This window comes from Sorex araneus, chromosome 2 (assembly GCF_027595985.1).
Source record: "Sorex araneus isolate mSorAra2 chromosome 2, mSorAra2.pri, whole genome shotgun sequence".
In the NCBI taxonomy this organism is placed as follows: Eukaryota; Metazoa; Chordata; class Mammalia; order Eulipotyphla; family Soricidae; genus Sorex; species Sorex araneus.
The window spans coordinates 74167530-74190061 of NC_073303.1; the positions used below are offsets into that span (position 1 = coordinate 74167530).

Consider the following 22532-nt stretch of genomic DNA (forward strand, 5'->3'; position numbering starts at 1 on the left):
TGAAATAAAATACTTTTATCCCTGTCAATTCAACATCATTGATTTTTCCAGCATTCACTGGTAAACATTCCTAAAATCTCTTCCATAGAGTTTTCTCTCAAGAAGCACAATATTAGGGCATGATTTGTTTCCATAACCATAGCTCTCAACATAAAATTCTGAGTAAATAATTAAGCCACAACAATTTGTTTAGAAACCCTATGAACTTCAAAGAAGTTCAAGCTTTTTAAGTTTTTTGCAAGTGGCTATCCAGTTTCCCTAACAGCATTTGCTGAAGAATCTTTTCTTACCTCTACTCAATGCCCTTAGCTCGATGGTTTTTTTTTTTCTTTTTGGGTCACACCCAGTAATGCACAAGGGTTACTCCTGGCTCTGAACTCAGGAATTACTCCTGGTGGTGCTCAGGGAACCATATGGGATGCTGGGAATCGAACCTGGGTTGGCCACATGCAAGCCCTACCCGCTGTGCTATCACTCCAGCCCCCCCTTAGTTCTTTAATTCTTAGTTCTTAGTTTTGTCGTTAATTAACAGTTGATATATCTGAGGGTGTACTTCTAGGCTCTCAATTCCATTTCAGTTTTCAGAATATATGTTTTTATTCCAGTATCATGCTGTTTTAATTATTATATCTTTATAATACAGTTTGAAATCAGAATGAAATGGTCCCAGCATTCTATGATTCTATTAAAATAATATATGCCCTTGAAGAATATCACTGGAAACTTGATAGGATTTGCATTGAATCTACATAATGCTACAGGAAATATGACTATTTTGACAATGTTGATATTTTCAATTCATGAACATGGATGCTTTTTTCCATTTTCTGTGTCCCCTTCTATTTCTCTTAATATAACAGAGTTTTTTATATAAGTCTTTCACTGTTCTTGTTGATTCCTAGGTAATTGCTATTTTTGAACACAAATTTTAATGGGTGGCCTTCCTGATTTATTCTTCTTCTAGTTTATTGTTCACATATAAAAATGTTACTGATTTTTTTTTAATTTTATTTTATTTTATTAAATCACCGTGTGGAAGATTACAATGCTTTCGGGCTTAGGTCTCAGTTATACAATGCTGAAACAACCATCCCTTCACCAGTGCCCATATACCACCACCAAAAAAAAAAAAAAAACCCACACAGTGCACCTCCCATCCCGCCCCCCACCCCCTACCTTGTAACTGATAAGTTTCATTTTACATTCTGTTTACTTTGGTTACATTCAATATTTCAACACAAACCTCACTATTGTTGTTAGCAGTACACCACTAGATTCAGACCTACTGTGAAGACAAATAAGGTTTTGAATTTCTGTACTTTAACAAGAAGTCCAGGGAGATTTCTTCCAGATATTAGATAATTGCAGGCTTGAAAACCCAATCTGTGGTCGTCTTAATATGGCGGCCACCGCGCCCTTCATCCCCGGAGAGAAAGAGGCGAGAGAGAGAAATACCTTTCCCCTCCCGGGCAGGCACGGAGCCGAGGCTTAGTTCTCAGGCTGGAGACATTCTGCGAGGAGTTGCTCACACCGAAAGAGGTTTTGCTGGGTCTGGATTCACGCTTGTACAGCTGCGGAGAGGCCGCACATGCGTGCGGCCCCCGGGATCACATCTCGGCGGTGGGAGGGGCCAGTGCCTCCCACCTTCCCAAGAGCACCCTCGTGTCCTTTTGCTGCAAAAAATGTTACTGATTTTTATGTGTTGACTTTGTAGCTACTTTACTGCATTGGTTAATTATTTCTAACAGGACATTTTTTTGTGGGGAATTTGTATAGTTTTCATGTTACTTATTATATCCAAATAATAATAGTTTAATTTTTTAAAAATAAGTTGTTTTTTTCTTTTAAAAAATATCATTTAGGTACATGTTTATAATAGGATTAAAGTTCATGATTTTAACGTACAAAGTTACTGCACCTTCATCGTCACTAAAGGACATACAGTCTTTCACCACTGTCCCCATGTCACTAGTAGTTCAATCTTCATTCCCCCATCTTCTTCCACAATACGCCCACCCCATTTCTTGTTAATCAGTTTTGTAATCCAAGGTCAAGATATTTTTACCACTCAATATTGTCTTTTTCCTTTGTGTGTGTGACTCTCTCTATTCCACAGATGAGAATTTTAAAAATATTTTATTAGTAGTATTTTGCTTTGGGGTTCACACCTGGCGATGCTCAGGGTTGTTACTCCTGGTTCTGCACTCAGGCATTACTCCTGGCATTGCTTGGGAAACCATATGGAATGCTGGGAATCGAACCCAGGTCAGCCACATGCAAGGCAAATGCCCTACCTGCTGTACTATCACTCCGGTCCCATCCACAGATGAGATTTTTAAAGTGGTACATATACACAATAGAATACTAGTAGGCTATAAAAAAAATAAGAAGATCTTGTCTTTTGCTGCAACTTAGATGGATCAAAAGAGAGACATGCTAAGTGAAATTAGTCAGAAAGGGAAGGACAATACTGAATGCCCTTGCAGTATAGAAGAAACAAAGTAGTCATATCCCTCCCATTGCTGCCTGCCTCTGGACCAGGCCAGAAGAAATGTAAGAGCCTGAGGGTGGGGAACATGGCTCCTTCAGGGGAGAGACCTGTCTCCATCCTTTCTCTTTTGACTCAACTCTCGGCTTTCTGAAACCACACTGCAGTGAGTGTGGCTGCGATACTTCCCTACTTCACGCTCCACAGAGCATGCACTTGTGCCTCCTGCAGGGAATCCATGGGCTCTGGAGTGGCTTTGGCTACCTCCAAGCACAATGCACCAATGAGAACTGATTCCTTGCTCCATCCACCTGTCCCACACAATTCCTTACAAAGGCACGCAGTGGCAGTAGGAAGAAATTACAGAAATCTAAATTGCAGACTAAGGAGAGAAATGGCCAATGTTATTTAAAGTCACCCTGTCACCTTCACAACAACCTGGCTGGGCAGGGAAGGACTAAAGCAATGCTCGTTCATCCCTTACAGACCTCCCAGGGGAGAGGGTGATGAATTAATTACAAATGTGGACTCCAGGACTGCAACAAACACAGTGAGGAAGAAGCATATAAACCCACTAAGCTCAGTGTATGAAGAGACTAACCCAGAGATGCAACTATGCCAACCACCACTATAGCTTCTCAGACAGAGATGCCAAATTGAGAATATTTAATGAGTTCAAAGAAACAAGGGTTCAGGTGTAGAAAGCCTGAGTTCAGAAATGAGAAAACTTGAATCAGAAGTCACAGAACGAAAGGGTTTGGTAGGTGAAATTAAAAACTCAATAACATGGGTTGAAGAGATAGTGCCGCAGGTAAGGCATTCACCTTGCACACAGTCGACCATGCTTTGATCCCTAGCATCTCAGATGATCCCCAGAGCATCACCAGGAGTAATTCCTTAGTGTAGGGCCAGGAATTATCTCTGCGCATAGCTGGGTGTGACTCAAAAACAAACGAAAGACTTCAATAACAAATGCTCAAAGGCAACAGAAAACTAAGAACTGGTCTTCAGCAGGAAACTTTACAAGGGGGGTTGGTGGAGGGAAATAGACATTCCAGTCCAGGATGTGGTGCTGGAATGTGCTAGACATGAAACCCCACCAACTAACAGTCTTAAAGACCACTGGTGCATAAGTGATGGGAAGGAAGGAAGGAAGGAAGGAAGGAAGGAAGGAAGGAAGGAAGGAAGGAAGGAAGGAAGGAAGGAAGGAAGGAAGGAAGGAAGGAAGGAAGGGAGGGAGGGAGGGAGGGAGGGAGGGAGGGAGGGAGGGAGGGAGGGAGGGAGGGAGGGGGAAGGGAGGGAAAGTATCAAGTGACTACAAACCTTTGGGCTTTGGATGCAAAACTGAGCTACCAAATGGAAGGAAGGGGCTGGGTGGAGAAGCAGAAATGCGGCCCAGGACTGAGGTGGTCTTGGACTCTCTGGTGATGTGCAGGGACAGTGTTTTGTGTAACACAAACATGGATATAAACATATTACAACCCAGTTACCTTCAGGGCTGGAGAGATAATACCAAGGGTAAGGCAATATTTGTCTTGCATGCAGTCAATCCCCGGCATGACATACGCACACACACACCCCCAAAAGCAGGATTGATCCCTGAGCACAGAATCGGGAGGAAGCCTTGATAACCACTGGGTGTGGCCCAAACCTCCCTCCGGAAAGATATTTCATACTTTCCACGATCACCAGCACTCTGAAAGGCCCTCTGAGCAGAGGGATAAGGGGCAAGAAATCTCGTCTTCCCACCAAGCAGCCTAGCAAGAGCCACGATTTCCATCCCAGCCAGAGGGGTGGGGATCCCACACGGCAGAGCAAGCAGGAAAGGGTTTTCTCGTCTGCAAGCTGTTGTCTTTTTTTTCTGGCAAACAAGCCAGGTGTCAGAAACTTTACCCAACTCCAGGAAAAGAGACAGCAGAAGAGAGAAAATAGAAACATTCGGGAAAGTGGGAAACGGTACCAAAATGGTTACAATTTGCAAGAATTTCAGAGAAGTTGCTTGTGTTTTCAGAGCATCTATGCCCTCCCCAAGCTCTGGGAAGGTGGAAGTCTGCGCCGAGATGCATTTATTTGCTCAACATTGTCTCACACCCTAAGTGTCGCAAACAGAAGAGATATCTCCCACTCAGAAGTCACCCAAGTATTCCTGCTTGCTGGTGCACCATCCCCGCCTGGGTTTAATTTCTTTGTACTAAACAGAAACTCTTCTCTCAAGTTACCACCAGCGACTTCATGCCAGCCAGCTTCGCACGGCTTTCACTCTGTGCCTTCCTCACACCTGCTTCTTTCTATTTGTCTCTTGTACATTCCTCTCCTTTTCACCTGAACAACAGATGCAGCTTTTCCTAGTTCCTTAATTAACCTTCATCTTGCAACTAACAGGGCAGGGTGGGGGTGGGTGGGGAGGAGGGGACAAGCAAAGTCATTTGGGGTCATCTCCTCAAGGTTGACAGCCTGAGCTACCCACCTGCTCCTGCTCATCAAAACGAAGCCGGCCAAGTGCTGAGTCGCTTTAAAAGTCCGATTAAGTCATTTAAAGACACAGCTCTTCATAGATACAGCAAAGCCTGTTTTCCACAGAGAGGTAAACTTAGCATAATCATAGAGCCTCACCACCGAGGATTTTTTGTTTTCTAGAAAAAAGCAAGCTCCCACCAGGGAATATTATTTTTATCCATGTTACATATCCATATTTCCTTAACAAAGTTACTATTTCACATGACCAGCCATGTCGATCTTAAAGCAAGAGAAGCCTTAAAGTTATTGGGTCATTGGTACCAACCATGCTTAGAAGACCTGTCTTTACTCTTTCTTCCTCAAAAGACAAATAGTTTGTCAGAATCAGCTTTTCAATCGTTTCAGATTTAAGAACTAGGCTGCAGTCTCTGCATCACACCAGCAAAACCATTCCCTTTAACCTGCACGGAGAGCTACTGATTTGCCAGCGCCCATACTTGGCATCTTAATTCATATGCCTTAAAAACACACCCAGCTAGCAGCTTGGCCAGCGATTTGGGAAATGGGGACAGTAGTGGATGGAAGTTCACTTTGGTGGTGGGATTGGTGTTCAAACATCGAAAGCCCATAACAACTGTGTTATGAACATTTTGTAAACCATGGTGTCTAAATAAATATCTGATTTACGAGAGAGAGAGAATATATCAAAAAGTTGCAGGGGAGATAGTGGCCAGGGGCCAGGGAGGAATGGAGTACATGCTTCGCATGAGGGAACCCTGAGTTCCATACTTGACACTGCCTGGTCCTCCAGCACCCAGCAGTGTAGCCCAAAATGAATACACACATACAGAGCTATATCTTTTGAATGATGTAGAAAATAATATAACAAGAACCATACGCCATAGAGATGTCTCCAGACCCCGTGCCAGGCTCTCTCATCCGGGGCAACCCAGAGGGGGATGGGTGAGTTCCCCTTCCCACCCCAACTGAGCCCCAGCAGCTGAACCCCCAGAACTCAATCACTGCCATGCTCACAGCTGCTCTCCACAGGCTTGGACAAGCCTGATCCATGAGTGAATCTGTTGAAAAAATCTGCAGGACTTATGACTGAAATCTCCAGGCTCGCACGGTGTCGGAAATTAGCAACCTCCCCCCATCTCCCTGTGCTTCCAGGAGCCTGGCAGTCATGTCCAGGAATGGCCTCTGGTGCCATGTAAAGTTATTAACAGCCATGATCCAGACACTCACAAATAAAGCTCTCGGAAGAGAGCAACACAGGTGATATGCCTCAGAGATGCCTCCAGACCCCAAAATCACCATCCAGTTTTAAAAAAAAAAAAAAAAAGGATCAGAAAAGTATGTTAGTTTCCTGGGGCTACCATAACAAATTGTTGTGAACTTCGGTGGCTGAAAACAATAAGAATTTATTTTCTTGCTGATAAGAAGGTTAAAGAGAAAAAAAAATCAAAGCCAGAATCGCGCTCCCTCTGAAGCTTCTAGAAAAGAAACTTTCCTGCCTGTTCCAGCTCTTGAAGGCTTCCAGCTTTCCTTGGTTTAGGGCAGCCAAACTTCAGTCATTGCCGTCATCCTTTTCTCTATTTTTTTTTAATTGAATCACCCTAAGGTACACAGTTACAACGTTGCTCATGATTGGGTTTCAGTCATACAGTGTTCCAACATCAGTCCCTTCACCAGTGTACATTTCCCACCACCAATGTCCCTAGTTCGCCACCTCCATCTGCCTCTATGGCAGTATGGCAGGCACTCCTCTCTCTCTCTCTCTCTCTCTCTCTCTCTCTCTCTCTCTCTCTCTCTCTCTCTCTCTCTCTCTCTCTCTCTTTCTCTCTCACTCTTACTCTCACTGTATCTCTTTGTGTCTCTGTCTCTCTCAGCATTACGGTTTTCAATACAGGTAATCATGCGTGTCCCTTTACTACTTTCAGCATTCAATTCTTGTCCAGAGTGATCATTTCCAATTATGATTGTCATAGTCATAGTGGTCCTTTCTCTGTCCTAACTCCCTCCCGCCACCACTACTTGCGAAACATTTCAACAGTGGACCAGTCTTCCTGGCCCTTGTTTTCACTATCCTTGTGTATTAGTCTCATAGTATTTTTTTTACATCTCACAAATGTATGCAATTATTCTATGTCTGTCCCCTCCTTCTCACTCATTTTACTCAGCATGATACTATCCATGTCCATCCATTTATATGCCAATTTCATGACTTCACTTTTCCTGGTGTCTGCCTTCATCTTTACATTTTCTCCTGCATCTCTGTGGTCTCTCCTCTTCTGAGGATGCAGTCATTGGATTTAGGGCTAAGCCTACATCCAGGAGGATTTCATTTCAATAACCTTAATTACCTTCGATTAAAAAAAAACTATTTAACTCATTGCATCCGCAGAGACCCCACTGAGATTTTGACATCAGCAATAGAGATGGAACACTCCCAATCCACACCCTCACTTTCCCCTCCTAAGGGAACTAAGGAGCAAATGTGAGGAAGCAGACAGTCCTGGACACCTAAGAGGAGAGAAGTACCCAAGGGGAACTGTAAGAAAGTTGAGAAAATGATGTCTTAGACAGTTTGAAAGCCTCACAAAATGCCACCAGAAGTGTCACTTAAACAGAAGAGATTACTTTAGAGAAGTATATGCCAAGATCAGGATGTCATCAGGGTTGGTTTCCGGGGGAGGCCTCCCTTCCTGGAGTCTAGACAAGCCACCCTCTCATTCACTTGCCACCTTTCCTCTGTGTGCACATAGGGAGGGAAGCAACCTGTGGTATCTCTTCCTCTTCTCTAACAATTCCAGAGTCCTGCTGAATGAAGGTCCTTCTCTGATGGCCTCATTTAACCCCAGTCATCTCCGTAAAGGTTCTATCTTCAAGTGTACTTGGACTGGAGACCAGGGTTTCAATGTATGAATTCCACAATTGGGCTCACAATGGCCTGGGACCTCCTCAAGATGACCAAATCTACTTACTGGGCCAAAGAGTTTGTCCTCCATTCTGTGAACGGTTTTTAAAAAAAGGTGTTGGATTTCTGGTATTTTAGTAATTAAAAAATCTAACATTTAAAAAAAAAACTTTCATAGAACGGAGTAAGTAGATTTGGCCATCTTGAGGAGGTCCCAGGTCATTGGGAGCTGGGGTTCTTGGTGGTGGAACATGTGCACTGATGAAGGGATGGGTGTTTGATCATTGTATGACTGAGACTTAAACCCAAAAGCTTTGTAACTGTTCTCACGGTGATTCAATAAAAAAAATTTAAAAAATTAAGATGTTGGAAATATTGAAAGTGGTTTTAAAATGTGGGGTTTTTTTTGAGAAAAGCATCAACTTTTTCATTTTCCTCTAAAATAAAGGCTATTTCCTGGGAACTCCTCCAGACTAATAGACGATGATTACGGTCTGCATTTAAGAAAATTAGACTCTTAGAACTTCTTGCTCTGATACATAACCTGTGAAGCAATTATGCCACGAAAAGATAAAGAATTTTGAAGGGCCAGTGTTTTTATGCTGAAAGGATTCTGATTAAGAAGAGCCAGAAGCACAAGGTCCCGTACTGTCAAATAGTCATTGAAACAGAATAAAATGTATCTGGGGGACTGAAAAAAATTATGCTAGTTAGCTTGCAACACAAAGAATTTTTTGCAAATGCTTTGCCAAGGCTTTTCTCTTGTCCACTTTCCAAAAGAGATCCTGTTCTTCCCCACCCCGCCCCAATCCCTCTTGGTCCTGGTCTTTTTTAAGTTCCATACTCAGTAAAATGTGATTTGGAAAGCAGCACTGAATCCCAAAGGCTCCTAACTGCCAGGGACTATCACAAATTATTTGTCCTGAGACCAGAACAATACTACAGCAGTTAGAGCACTTGCTTAGTACTCAGCTGACTCAGGTTCAACCCCAGCATCACTTACGGTCTCCTGAGCCCCACCAGGAGTGATCCCAGAGCGCAGAGCCAAGGAGTAAGCCCTGAACATTGCTGATTTGTGTCCCCAGTCTGAAAAGGGGAAAAAAAAAGGAGCTGGAGAGCATCATCCTGAATGGGGTTAATCCGAGAAAGAGTAATGGGCAGAATGAGCTCTCTCATACGTGAGATACAAAGAAACATAGTAGGGAAATAACAAATGTTCATAGGCAATAGGAATGAAAAACATAAGAACTGGTCTTCAGTAGGAGATATTCTACTGGTGTGTGAGGGACAAGGTGAGACAGGGAAGAGAGCATTACAACGGTGGAAGTGACTACTCTAGAGACAGAGGGGGTGCTGGAAGGTGGTAAAATGTGAGGCATGAAACCCTATCAGTAACAATATTGTAAACCACAGCACTTAAAAAAGATAAAAAATAAAGGTGCCTTCCACAGAGACAGACTTGGGGGGTGGAAGGGAAACCAGGAACAGTGGTAGAAGGAAGTTAGACACTGTGGAAGGAACATTGTATGCCTGAGACTCAGTCATAAATAACTTTATAAATCACAATGCCTCAATTTTTTAAAAAAAAAGAAATTATTTGTCCTGGCTCTGGAGCAACAGCACAGCAGGTAAGGCACTTACTTGCCTTGCATACAGTCAGCCTAGGTTCGGCCCCCAGCACCCCAGGTGGTCCTCTGAGCACCACTAGGAATCACCTGGTGATTAGTCTTGAGCCTGAGTTAGTCCTGAATACTACCAGGTGTGGCCCAAAAACAAGAAACAAGATAAGAAAAAAAAAATTTGATTTTCTCCGTGCCCGCACCCCCAGAATGACTGACGAAGAGGATGGAGCTGCTTGGGACACCAGCAGCCCACCAGCAACCTGCAGTATGTGACTTGAGAGTTTCCGCCAGGTCCCCCGAGCGGGGGCCTGGCGTTTCTCTTTTTTTTTTTTTTCTTTAATCTATCTCTCTTCCCCTCAACCTCTGGGCACAGCACAGCATCTACCCCACTTCTGAGCACAAAATGGAGAGACGCACCCAAGTGCGCGGCGCGGCTGGCGGGGGATCGAGGGCGGGGAAGTACCGGTCTCCGCCCACATCGGACACTTAAAGAGAGTGCAGCCACGTGGGCTTTCCCATTTCTCCGCGCCCGCACCCCCAGAATGACTGACGAAGAGGATGGAGCTGCTTGGGACACCGGCAGCCCACCAGCAACCTGCAGTATGTGACTTGAGAGTTTCCGCCAGGTCCCCCGTTCGGAAATCTCTCTCTCTCTCCTTCAACTTTTTCCCTGGACTTTAGACAGAAACCCAGAACCGCGGCAGCGGCCGCGCGACCTAATGTCATCTTAGTATCAGCAGTATGTAATGGTTCCTTCTTAGTGGGTCGGACTTTTGTGGGTGATCCTAACAAGAATAGTAAGTATTTTGTTGAAATATTGAAGGCAATCAAAATGGTAGCCATCTCTCTAGACTGAACTAAGCTATATCCCCACGCTGGCTGAGAAGAAATATCCTTCTTTCTCGGGAAGAAACGTGGCGTGGTGTCAAACATAGTGTGATGTCCATTAAGCAAACAGACCTGGTGGCATGGGAATGGGAAATAAGGGGAAAAATTAGGTACATGGACCAGCGGGACGCTGGTGGTATCTCGAGCCGGAGCCGATATCAGCGCAAGAGCTTTGGTTCCAGAAACTGCTTCCAGACACTCTACTAGACTATCAACTAAGCCAGAGCCCCACGCCGGCTGATGACGGGAAATAACCATCCTCTTCGGTTTTTTTTCCCTTTGTCAGACAGCGTGGCGATTACTAAACAGGCGTGAACTCGGTGGCGCGGGGCAAGGGGGAAAAAGAAAAGTTATGTAACAAACAGCAGGACTTAATATCTCTATATGCTTAGTAATGGAGAATTATCAAATGCCTCATTGGCAATAGGACTGTCTTTTTCTTTTTGGGGGGAAACCCCAGCAACGGTAGTGAGTTGTGTGTTGAAACATGGAATGTAATCGAGATAAGCGCAAATGAAGTGAAACTTATCACGTATAAGGGTGGGGACTAGGGAGGTGGGAGGGGGCGGCAGATAGACTGGGGGGGTTGGGGATGGAAGATGGGCACTGGTGAAGGGAGGGGTGTTTGAATATTGTATAACTGACATAATCCTGAGAACTTTGTAACCCTCCACTTGGTGATTCAATAAAAAAAAAAAAAGAAAAAAAAATAAAGTCTTTACTTAATGATTTAAAAAAAAAAAAATTGTCCCTGTCTCTTTCATGTCACAGCTAAGGAATGTAGCCCAGAGATGGCAACATTTGACTGGAAATCCTGCCTCTACTTACTGGGAAAGCTGGCCTGTTTCTGGTGTGGTGAAAAGTTCAAACTACTAGGTTGGAAAGCTAGTACAGCGGGAAAGGCACTTGCCTTGCATGGAGCTGACCTGAGTGAGTCCTATCACCAGCACCTGGAGCCCCATCAGTAAGTGACCCCTCAGCACAGAGCCAGAAGTAAGCCCTGAGACCTCCAGGCGTGGCTCAACAACAGCGACAATTAGAGATACTCTAAAGTTTAATCAGCACTGTGTAGTGTTGGATATGGTACAGCATTTGTTCCAAATCCGTATACCTCAAACATGAATGTGTCTGGGAAGCATCTGAGGAGCTCATGAGATTTGCAGGTTCTGAATTAGTAGGTCTGGAGCAGACCAAGAGGCTGCGTGACTGACAGTCCCTGGGTACTGTTGATGTTCCTGGCCTGCAACTGTACTCTGAAGCTGCTATATACAGGTGCTATTCCCATTGGAGCTGTGCAGAGGAGAAAATTAAGGCACAGTCCATCTCAATGAGTTGTCTAGGGGTTACAGAGATAGTATAGAAATCATGGCTCTCTCAGTATCTGTATTGCAAACCATAATGCTCATAAGTAGAGAGAGAGTATGGAGGAAATTGTCTGCCATGGAGACAGGGAGAGGGGTGGGATGGGGGGAGATACTGGGGACACTGGTGGTGGAAAATGTGCACTGGTGGAGGGATGGGTATTTGATCATTGTATGACTGAAACTCAAACATGAAAGCTTTGTAAGTGTTGCTCACAGTGATTCAATTAGAAAAAAATAATAATAATAATAATAATTTTTTTAAAAAAAGAAATCATGGCCAACCCCAGGACTGAGTTCCTAGTATGGTATCTCAAGCACCACCAGAGGCAACTTCCGAGCCCCAAGCGAGAAGTACTGTTGAGCACCGCAGGGTATAACCAAATAAATAAATTCCCCAAGCAGAGATTCCCAAACTTATTTTAACTATTTTCCTTTTTGCAGAAAAAGTATTATTCAGCACTGCCTTTGGAAATCTACCTTCTTTAAGGAAATAAACCCAAAGACTTCCCCCCAATGCCCTCCACCACACACACACACACACACACACACACACACACACACACACACACACACAAATTGCTCCCAAAGTTACACCTTGTCCTGGGTCATTCAGCAAGGCCTGGGCCCCTTTAGAAAGCATTGACCTAATATCTCTGAGCTGGAAGGGTCCAAGCCTATCTTTAAACCCAGATAACCTGAGTCTGCTTTACTCTGAAGTTCCTAAAATCAGTCCAAATAACCTCTTGCTTACACCTCTCAACTTTGAAGTCGGGGTTGTCATGGCTATATTTTAAACTTGGAGTCATTAATATAATAATCATGACAAGCATTTTTTTCAACTGGGGCAAGTGTTCATGATAGACTCAGAATATGAAAGTCAGGCCAAGCCAGGCCTTCTGATCAGCCAGCTTCATTGCTCAAGTAGGGGTAAGTCAACTCTCGATGGCAGCAAAGCTCTTTTCTCTCTCACTCTCTCCTAGAAACCAACCCAAGGGAAACATTAGTGGGGCACTCCCATCCCGGGCAAAAAACACTTTAGAAAGTGGAATGTTGATGAAACAAAGGCTTGAAAAAGCATGAGTCATCATACATAAGAAACTAACCACAGCCCCCAGTAGCCACAACTTTCATTCATTCAGCACATTCACTGGGAACTTGTACCACATTCCACAGTAGGCGCTGTGGCATAAGACAAAGGTCCCCCTGCTGTCCTGGAGATTATACCATAATAGGAGAGGCCTACAAAAAAGTAACATATGTATACTCAATGGGCGTATTTGATAGTATCGCACTTGATGCTAAGTGATATGAAAATCAATAGACTGGGGAGGAGGGAGGTGGAGGAGAGAGCAGATTATGGTCATCAAAGAAGGTGACATGGGGCTGGAGCAATAGCACAGCACGTAGGGCGTTTGACTTGCACGCAGCTGACCCGGGTTCGATTCCCAGCATCCCACATGGTCCCCCAAGCACCACCAGGAGTTATTCCTGAGTGCAGAGCCAGGACTTAACCCCTGTGCATCACCAGGTGTGACCCAAAAAGCAAAAACAAAAAACAAACAAAAAAAGGTGACATGGGAGAAAGTGCTTGAAATCTGGAGATAATTACAGGTCTGGGGAAGAACTTTTTCTGTTCCATCAGACAGATGGAACAAACACCAAGTGCAAAGGTCCAAAAACAGAAACACATGTGGAGTGTTTCAAGAACAGCCAAGGCTGCTGTACCTGCAATGAATGAGAGAGAGACTGGGACTGGGTAGGACATCAGTGCCTCTCTCAGTCTCTGAGGGTCCCGGTGAGGACTTGGTCCTTCAATCTTAAGGAACAGAGAAGCAGCATGTTCTGACTATCTTAAAAACCTATATGACCTCAGTGTGTAGATCTGACTGAGAAAATATAGGCGCTTGAGCACGATCTAGGCAATAATCCCTGCAAGAACTCTTCGATTGAAGTGGTAGCGTGCTGAGCCAATTAAGCTGTGCGCTTTCTCCCTGGGGACCCGGTGTGCAATGGCTGCAAATAGCAGCCATCTTTGCAGTGTCCATTAGACAGCCCAAACAAACCTTGGAGACCGTCCTCTACAGTGGACAGTCATATCTGCTGTCATGCTGAGTGCAATCTCTAGCTCACATTAGGTTTGTGGTGGGCTTTGGAAAACCCTAGAGCACAGTAGCCAGGGTCCACATTCGCCAGGTCATCGTGTCCATCCCAACCAAACTGCAGAACAAAGAGCATGTGCCTGAGGCTCTCGTCTGCGCTAGGTTTCAGTACTCTGCTGACCAGAAGACCCACATTTCCAACAAAACTTGGCCAAGTTTAAAGCAACTGAGTTGTAAGAATGCAATTGTCTGCCATAGAGGCAGGGGGAGGGGTGGGACATGAGGGGGAGGGATACTGGGGACATTGGTGGTAGAAAACTGACATTGGTGGAGCTATGGGTGTTCGAACAACTGTAGCTCATGGTGATTCAATTGAAAAATAAAATAAAATAAAAAGAAAGCAAGTGAGTTTGAAGACATGGTAGCTGAAATGGAGCTCCTCCCAAATGGCTGTGGGGTCAAATACACCCCTTACCATGGACCTCGGGGCAAATGACACATCTTACATTGCTAACATCAGAGATGTTAACCTAACATCTAACCTCAGAGAACCTCAGAGATGTCCTTCCTGAGTCTCTGTCCCCAGGTCACCTCAGCCCAATAAATGCTGCTTTCTAGCCAATAAATAAAGTAGTAGCCACAGAGGTCATGAGAGTTGGCGTTAAGATTCAGAATTTATGATTTCTTAAAGGGTTAGATATAGAATGTGTGGTAAGGAGAGGTGTTAGGGATGGTGGCTTCGTTTGGAAAAATAAAGTTGTCCCTAATTGATATGTAAAAGACTCCAAGAGAAGTTGACTCGGAAAAGGCCCAATTTCATTCTTCAGCATGTGAAGGTAGAAATGTGAAGACACTGAACAGAGAGGGTTGACTGCAGTCTGGAAACGGGACGGATGGGGGATGTGCGTGTAGGAGTTGTCAGCATGGAAGTCAGGAGAGCAGATGAGATTTCCAAGCCAAGCCCAGAGAAACAAGAGAGCAAAGATCCAGACTCTGAGTACATGAATGAGAAGCAACGTAAGTAAGCAGAGGCCTCTGGGAAGATGTAGCCAGTGAGCTAAGACAGACACCAGGAAAGTGTGGCACCTGCAAGAGCAGAGTGTTTGCTCGAGGATCAACTCAGTCGACTCTGTGAAAGGTCAAGAAGAACTGACCTTTGGGTTTGGCAGGTAGAGGCCCCAGGCCACCTTCACGAGCACTTTCAGGAGACTAAGAAAAGGAATTCTTTGGCTGCAGAAAGGAGAAGAAACCCTCCACGATGAAATAGAGAGAGAGAGAGGCGAGAGGCCCGGTGCCTGGACGCTGAGCCTACGGGGAGGGCGGGAGGAAGAAGCAGCCATGTGGCTGGCGTTTACGGGAAAGGCCTGTGTCCTCTCCTGTGTGTGTGCTCGAGCCTTTATTTTCTCATGACTCAACAGATCACGTTGCTAACTTACTGACTCTTTGTTCTCTCTTCAGCTCTGTCCTGAATAAAGCTTAATCTCTTAAGTGGAAGAGAAAAAAAAATTAAAAGGTCACCGACAAGCAATTAAACCATCACTCAGACGAAACCTGGACTTAATTCATTCCATGAAAGGGATGCTTGCGACATTCCTTCAGCTGCCCCAACAATGAAGCTCTGCCTGGGGTCATGCCATTGGCCACCCCTGCGGAGTAGGAGTCTTGGGAAATTTGCACTGTCCTCTCTCAATGTTGCGTCCACAGAGGGCAGGTTTCTATGTTCCAGGCTAAGCTTGCTCTTTCTATCATCACACACTTGGTCTCCCGTAAAATCATCGCTTATCACCAGTATTCTTGCCAAGTTACCCATTTAGAACTGTCTCTTTCTCTTTCACACAAAGCCATATGTGGAAAGCAGAGGAGATGATATACTTAAGCACATCAGACTTATTTTTTTTTAATTTCAAAAATGGAAGATGGGCATCTGAAATTCCTGACTAGTACCTGCGGTGTCATTACTGATTGTTTACTTACCCTTTAAAAAAAAAAAAAGAAGACAAAGAAGATTAAAAAATAAATACCTGCTGGGTAAGTATGTAAGACATATTTACTAGGCTATCTTCTGCTTTGCTTCAATTCGATGAAAGAACTGTTAATCATTCTCTAGCTACAAAAGAAAAGGAAAAGGAAAATTATAGGAAAGCCTTATGCTTTGGATCACTTTAAAAATAATAATAAAAATAATAATAACTCAAGCTTAATTGAAGATGACTTTTGTAGCATGTTTTTTAAAAAAAGGACACTCGAAGGAAAGCTAGTAATATCAAAATAGCTCAGGAGAGTTATTTTACCCACTTAAAACAAATATTTCAAATATGATTTATTTGTTAAAAAAGAGCCATTACTGCACACTATTGAGAACATAAAAGGAACACATACAATTTTGTATGCTAACTAGCTACTTAAGAGTGCACTGTTATTTCTACTCTTTTTTTAATTTATGAGGTTTTGCTGTAATTACTGATCTACACACACACACACACACACATAAAATCATGCCAGCATTATACAAAAAAGTTACCAACCCACACATTTTGTTAATGCCCACATCCCACCAGAAGTTTCCCAGATTAAAATAAAATAATAATTTGAAATCTGTTTCTTCCTTTTGTCTACGATAAGAGCTCCCTCTATACTTGTGTGATAACTGGACTGCTTCTCAAACTGACTTTTCATAATTATATAATAGCAATTTCAGCAATTTAAAATTAAAATGAAAATCGTTATTATTTGATCGACTAGGAAGTAGCATATAAAGGAGATGTGTCTCTTCCCTATGCTTGTAGATTTCATCACCGAGCAAAAATAATCAGGATCAGTGCTTCATAAATACAACACACCAAGATGCATCTTCTACCTCAAAACAAATAGTCTGCTTCCTCAAAATACTATGTTTAGATGGGGGTCTATCTAAGCAACATATAGGAGGGGGAAATGAAGGAGGGCTCCTCACAAGATGAAAGTTGGAGAGGCATCTTTTAAAAATCCTCCCAGCCCAAGACCAGCAGATGATGAAATCTGACAGATTGGCTGGCGTTATCTCCCCCGTTCTGGGTGCTTGTCTCATGCAATCTGCTCCCACGGGGCTGAGCTATTGCCTTGTTCTAAAAACACCACACACACACACACACACACACACACACTCGCCTCACACACACACTCATACACACCACCTCCGATTCTGAAAACTGAAGAACTCTACTCCGCAGTAAACATTTGTCCTCTGAAGTTCTCCATACTAAACGTTGAAGATTTACACAGACCACGGATTAAGCATGCAACACTCAGAACACACCCAGAAAAAATCTCCTTCATTGCTAGCCACCAAAATGGAAAAATATTTGTTCAACAAACATTTATCAAGCATCTGCTGTGCAACAGGCTCTGCAGCAGCTATTGAAGATGTAAGGCTCGATCGGGGACAGCTTCCTTTTTTAAAGGTGACACATGTGAATGTGAAAATGCAATGCCATAAATATTTTACCACTAGGTCAATGGGCAAAAGGAAAAAGGAACTAGGATTTATTTGTCATGCCTGGAAGATTAAGTAACGTTACTTGGAAGAGTTTATATTTAAGCTGAGTTAATAAGAGTAAGAAGGAGTACACCAAGGAAGATGGGGGGAAATGATGCATCAGGCAAAGCAAAACTCAGAGACCTATTTGGGAACCTGAAAACCTAGAATACCAAGGGAATGGGTGTAGAAGAAGTGTGATTGGAATGACAGGTTAAGCAAGAAGGGTTTTGAATGCCCTGCTTTCATTTTATGCACAACCAGTAAGGAAACATTAATGCTTGTTTAACCAAAGAAGAACAATCCAATTAAATTATGTATAAAGAGAATTGTGGCAGTTAAAGAATGAATACAGGTTGGGTTGAAACAGGATGAGGGCAAGTAGGGCTTGAAGTGGAATTTCAGCAGCACGGAGGGAAAGGAGGAAGCCAGAGGAAGTCCAGAGAGAGGACAGACAAGTCTAGGTGAACCTTTCTGTGTCAGAACTAAGAAGGAGGGAGGAGCTTCGGGTGGATACAAATGACCATGAATGATGACACTGATTTTGAGGATCCCGAAGTAGAAACACATGAGAAGGAGCAAATCTGGTAAAGAAGTGGATTCAACACTGGCTATTTACTCTTGACTTAAGAGCAGCAGAGGGGAAAGATGAATGTCGAGTTGTGGAAGTCCAGCAACGCAACAATTATCCATGCTGAACTTAAAGTCAGGGGGGGAATAAAAGAGAGGAGCTGGAGAAATAGTTCAGAGGCTAAGATGCTTACCTTGCATGCCTCTGAACTGACTTCGATCCCTGGCATGAGAAAAATGGTGGCTGTGAAGTGAATAGATAAGATAGAATGACCCAGGCATTGCCGTGGTATGAAATGTATGTACTCTAATATGGGAAAGCATAATTCAGCTGGACAGTAGGACAATAAGGGCTGTTGCTTTCAACTGGTAACACAAGAGTCATCCCTGAGTTGCTTCTTCCCAATGCCAGGTACACATTTTCCACCATGTTTCATTAATTTAGAGGGACCCATGTGGTAATATGGGACCTCTGCTGAGAGCCCAGGGGAAAACTCTTGCTTCTCCAATACAGTGAACAGCCAGGAGCTGAGGACACAGCAGCTCAAAGGGTTGAAGAGCATGCTTGGATGCAGGAATCTTGGGCTTAATTCCCAACATCACATAGTCTTCCAGAGCACTTCCAGGTGTGGTAAACACACACACACACACACACACACACACACACACACACAGAGTTGTTCTGCCTTGAATGAGGACATTATGCCTAGAGATTCCTGGGCCTCCATGAAAAGACAAGAAAAGATTGATGATGGGGCAACAAAAATGAAAGAAAGTCTTGGATGATAGAGCACTTTTGGGCAAGAAGCAAAGAAAAGCACGATCATCAGATGAAAACCAGGCTTCAGGGGGAATGAACAACATTGAAAGAGGACAAACCCTAGGTCTGGGATTCTAAAATTGAGATTACTGAGCTATATGGAGAGAGGAAGAGGTGGACGAGAAGTGACAGAAGGATAGCGGTGAAGGGCCTTGAACATTCTAGAGGCGGTGAAGGTGCAGTAGCATCGTGCATCCAAGCCATAGGCACTATGGTGATCTTCTTAGATATGCTACAATTCAAAAGAAACCGTAAAATCAGGCTTCAAATGAGTCCAGAGGAAGGAAGTGTATTCAGATGAAGGGTTGGGGGGTTGACTTGTGCCCTGCTGTTCCCTGCCACCCAACACCAAGCCTGGTGTGTTATAGGCACACTCCACACGTTATGTGCAAGAATAGGACTGAGAAGGAGGTCCCCGGGAGCAATTAGTCCCTGGACAGTCTCTGATCTCTGTGAAGAGCCAGGAGTTGCTGGCTGCTGGGGAGAGGGAAGACAGGCTTACTGCGCTGTCTGTGGCTGCAGGGCCCAGCGTCCAGCGAGAGAGACAGAAATCGTGCTTGGACAGAAAACTGTCTGACCAGTGCGCTAGCCTGGGCTTGTTTGTACAGGTCCATTGGCAAAGGCGGCTGCGAAGGCCTTTCATTCCCGAAGGCTCTGCCTCTAATACTGTGGGGGAAAATCCCTTCTCTGCCTCAGACGCCCAGAGCTTTCCCATCTATCCAGGGACTCTTTGAGGGATACCAGCTATCTTGTAAGGTCATGTTTACCGGAGAGGCTGACTCAGAGGAAAGCTATGGACCTACCAGGTTCTCTGATCACCTGATTCCTCAAGCCTGACGGTGTAAGAGTCTGAGAATTCCTGATACGGCCAGGTTTCGTCTGAAAGGATGAATGTCAGGACAGGGGGCCGTGAGAAAGAAAGAAGCAGGTAGCCGCCTGCTCCAAGGGAAGCCATCCAGCCTGGTGGTCCTGTTTTAGTCCATTCCTGGTAGAGAAAGACAGTACAGGGCCTAGTATAGGGGTTTAGGCACCTGTGTTGCACACAGCAGTTCCCAGTGCAAGATCCTGGCTCGGGTTGACCACCCCCAAGACTGTCACAGTTCACTCCTAAACACAACCTAGTACTGCCAGATGTGGCCCAGCCCTCATCGAGAGGGAGAGAGAGAGAGAGAGAGAGAGAGAGAGAGAGAGAGAGAGAGAGAGAGAGAGAGAGAGAGAGAGAGAGAACCCAGAGCGGGGGAATGTTTCCAACAACTAGAAAATACTAGAGGAAGATTACCAGTTAAAACCTAAAACTGCTGTTCAGGGAGGGGTCAGGTAGATGGATCAAAGAATTAGGGTCCAAGCTTTGCGTTCAAGATCCCAGAGTTTAATCCCCCAAATACCATTTACTGCCCCCCAAGAAAGGAACTTTTTTTTATGCTTTTTGAGTCACACCCAGCGATGCACAGGGGTCACACTCCTGGCTCATGCACTCAGGAATTACTCCTGGCAGTGCTTGGGGGACCATACGAGATGCTGGGAATCAAATCTGGGTCAGCTGCGTGCAAGGCAAATGCCCTGCCTGCTGTGCTATTGCCCTAGCCCCAAGAAAGGAACTTTTTAAAATTTGTATTTTCAATGTTCATAGAATTTCCCACTAAGTCTCATCTGTTATTATTAGACTTGTTGTATATGGCAGATAAAAGGTATACCTGATACGTAAATTTACATATTCCTAGATTATATATAAAATATATGCATCTATCATGGCCACATAAAGAAGAAAATTAAATTATCATTAAGCTTTGAAAGCATCTGCAGCAGCACGTGGGCACTGTTCTATTTCCAATACTGAGATGTATTTCCTATCATTTAAATAGTATCTAAATATTCCTCTTAGGGAGGATGGCATTTTCAAATGTTAGTTTCAAAAAATAATTCCAAGAGAGACTTACCAAATAATGGGAGGAACTAATCAAAATTTTGATATGCCACATATATACTCCAGTTAAAACTACTTTTTTTAAAAAGTTTTTTTTAAAACTACATTTAATTAATTATGTGGTCCCGTGAGCTGGCAGCCACACTTCTGACCTGTGGGAGATGGAGCAGTGACAAGATGTAGCGCCATCTATTGACCAACACTGAAACTTCAGTCTTATTGTCCCATCAGCTTGTTCAGGATGACTGACAGCCTGAATGACCGAGACACAATTTATTTAACAGTTTTACATAATTCACGATCACGAAATCCCGATTAATCGTCGATTTCTCGAGCGGGCTCAGTAACCTCTCCATTCGTCCTTTCCCTGAGATCTTAGAAGTCTCTCTCGACTGGGCCCTCCCAACGATGTCACACTGGAGGCCCTTTCAGGGTCAGGGGAATGAGATCCAGCTTGTTACTGGCTTTAGCATATGAATACACCATGGGAAGCTTGCAAGGCTGTCCCATGTGGGCAGGAAACTCTCAGAAGCTTGTCAGTTTCTCCCAGAGGGAGAAATAGGCTAAAAGATATCTTCTGGGAGCTCGTTTTTAAGTCTCTGGATGTTGGCAGTTGATGGGGTTACACACACCTGGGTTCCTCTGCCGGTACCTTCATGCATGAGGCCTGTTCGAACGTGTGGGGAGGGGCCTCCAGCATGGCTGTAGCTAGGTTCCGGTGGTCTTCGGCCGCCGGGAGCTCTGCTCAGGGTGGGGAGGGAAGCTGGAGCCCATCCCCTCCGAGGGGCCCCGGGGAAGACAGCCAGGCATGCGGGCAAGAGACTCTCTTTTACATAATTAGGTAGCAAATTGGGGGGGGGGGGAATATAGACACTTTCAAGGCATTCTACCTCGTTTCCTTATTTAGCTGTCTTTTTCTTTCTTTTTTTTTTTGTCTTTGTCTTTGTTTTTGGGTCACATGGGTGATGTTTAGAGATTACACCTGACTTGCACTCAGGAATTATTCCTGGCAGTGCTTGGGAGACCATATGGGATGTGGAAAATCGAACCCAGGTCGACTGCATGCCAGGCAAGCATCTTACCTGCTGTACTATAGCTCCAGCCCCATAGCTGTCTTTTCTATTAAAACCAAATTTTATGTTTGCTTTCACTTGCTGATTCATTAAATACTTATTTATTGGCCACCTCCAGGTACCAGGCTGTAGGTAGAATTATTGTGGTGAACCAAGCCTACCTCTGAAGATTCGAACATTTCTGGGATCTAACCACTTCTCTTCTCTACCAGAAACCCTCAAAGCCTCCTACTTTATTGCAGTGGCCTCCTCACTAGCCACTCTTCTGCCTCGATAATTTCATCTCAACAGAGTGTAGAGGGCAATATTTAAAATCTAAGATGGGGCCAGAGAGATAGTACAGGCATAAGTGCTTTCCTTGCCTGCTGCCTATCCTGATTCAATTCTTGGTATTGCGTATGGTCTTCACTCACCCCCTCAAATACTCCAGAAGTCATTCCTAAGAACAGTCCCAGGAATAACCCCCGAGCACCATGTGGTGTGGGTGCTGCATATATATGTATACGCATGCCAGATAATCTCCTTATTGACCACCCTCAGATCTCATGGCTGCTCCTCCCAGAAGGGAGCATAAAATGAGGCCCCCATAACCATGCCACCAGACTCCACACGAGGGGTTCCCCAGAAGGGATGGGTGAGAGCCCTCCCCACCCCAAGGGACTCAGCCCCGGCAGCCGACCTCCTCTACCCCACCACTGCCACACTCCAGGCTGCTTTCCACGTGCTTGGGATGAGCCTCACGCATGAGTGAACATATTCCTAGATCATGTGGCAGCAAAGCAGCGCATGACAC

The 22532-nt window shown here is 44.4% G+C and overlaps 1 pseudogene; it reads left to right on the forward strand.

Annotated features, from left to right (window-relative positions):
* The first annotated feature begins 13701 nt into the window (after positions 1–13701).
* LOC129402988 (small nucleolar RNA SNORA70) lies at positions 13702–13815 on the forward strand (annotated as a pseudogene).
* The last annotated feature ends 8717 nt before the right edge of the window (positions 13816–22532 follow it).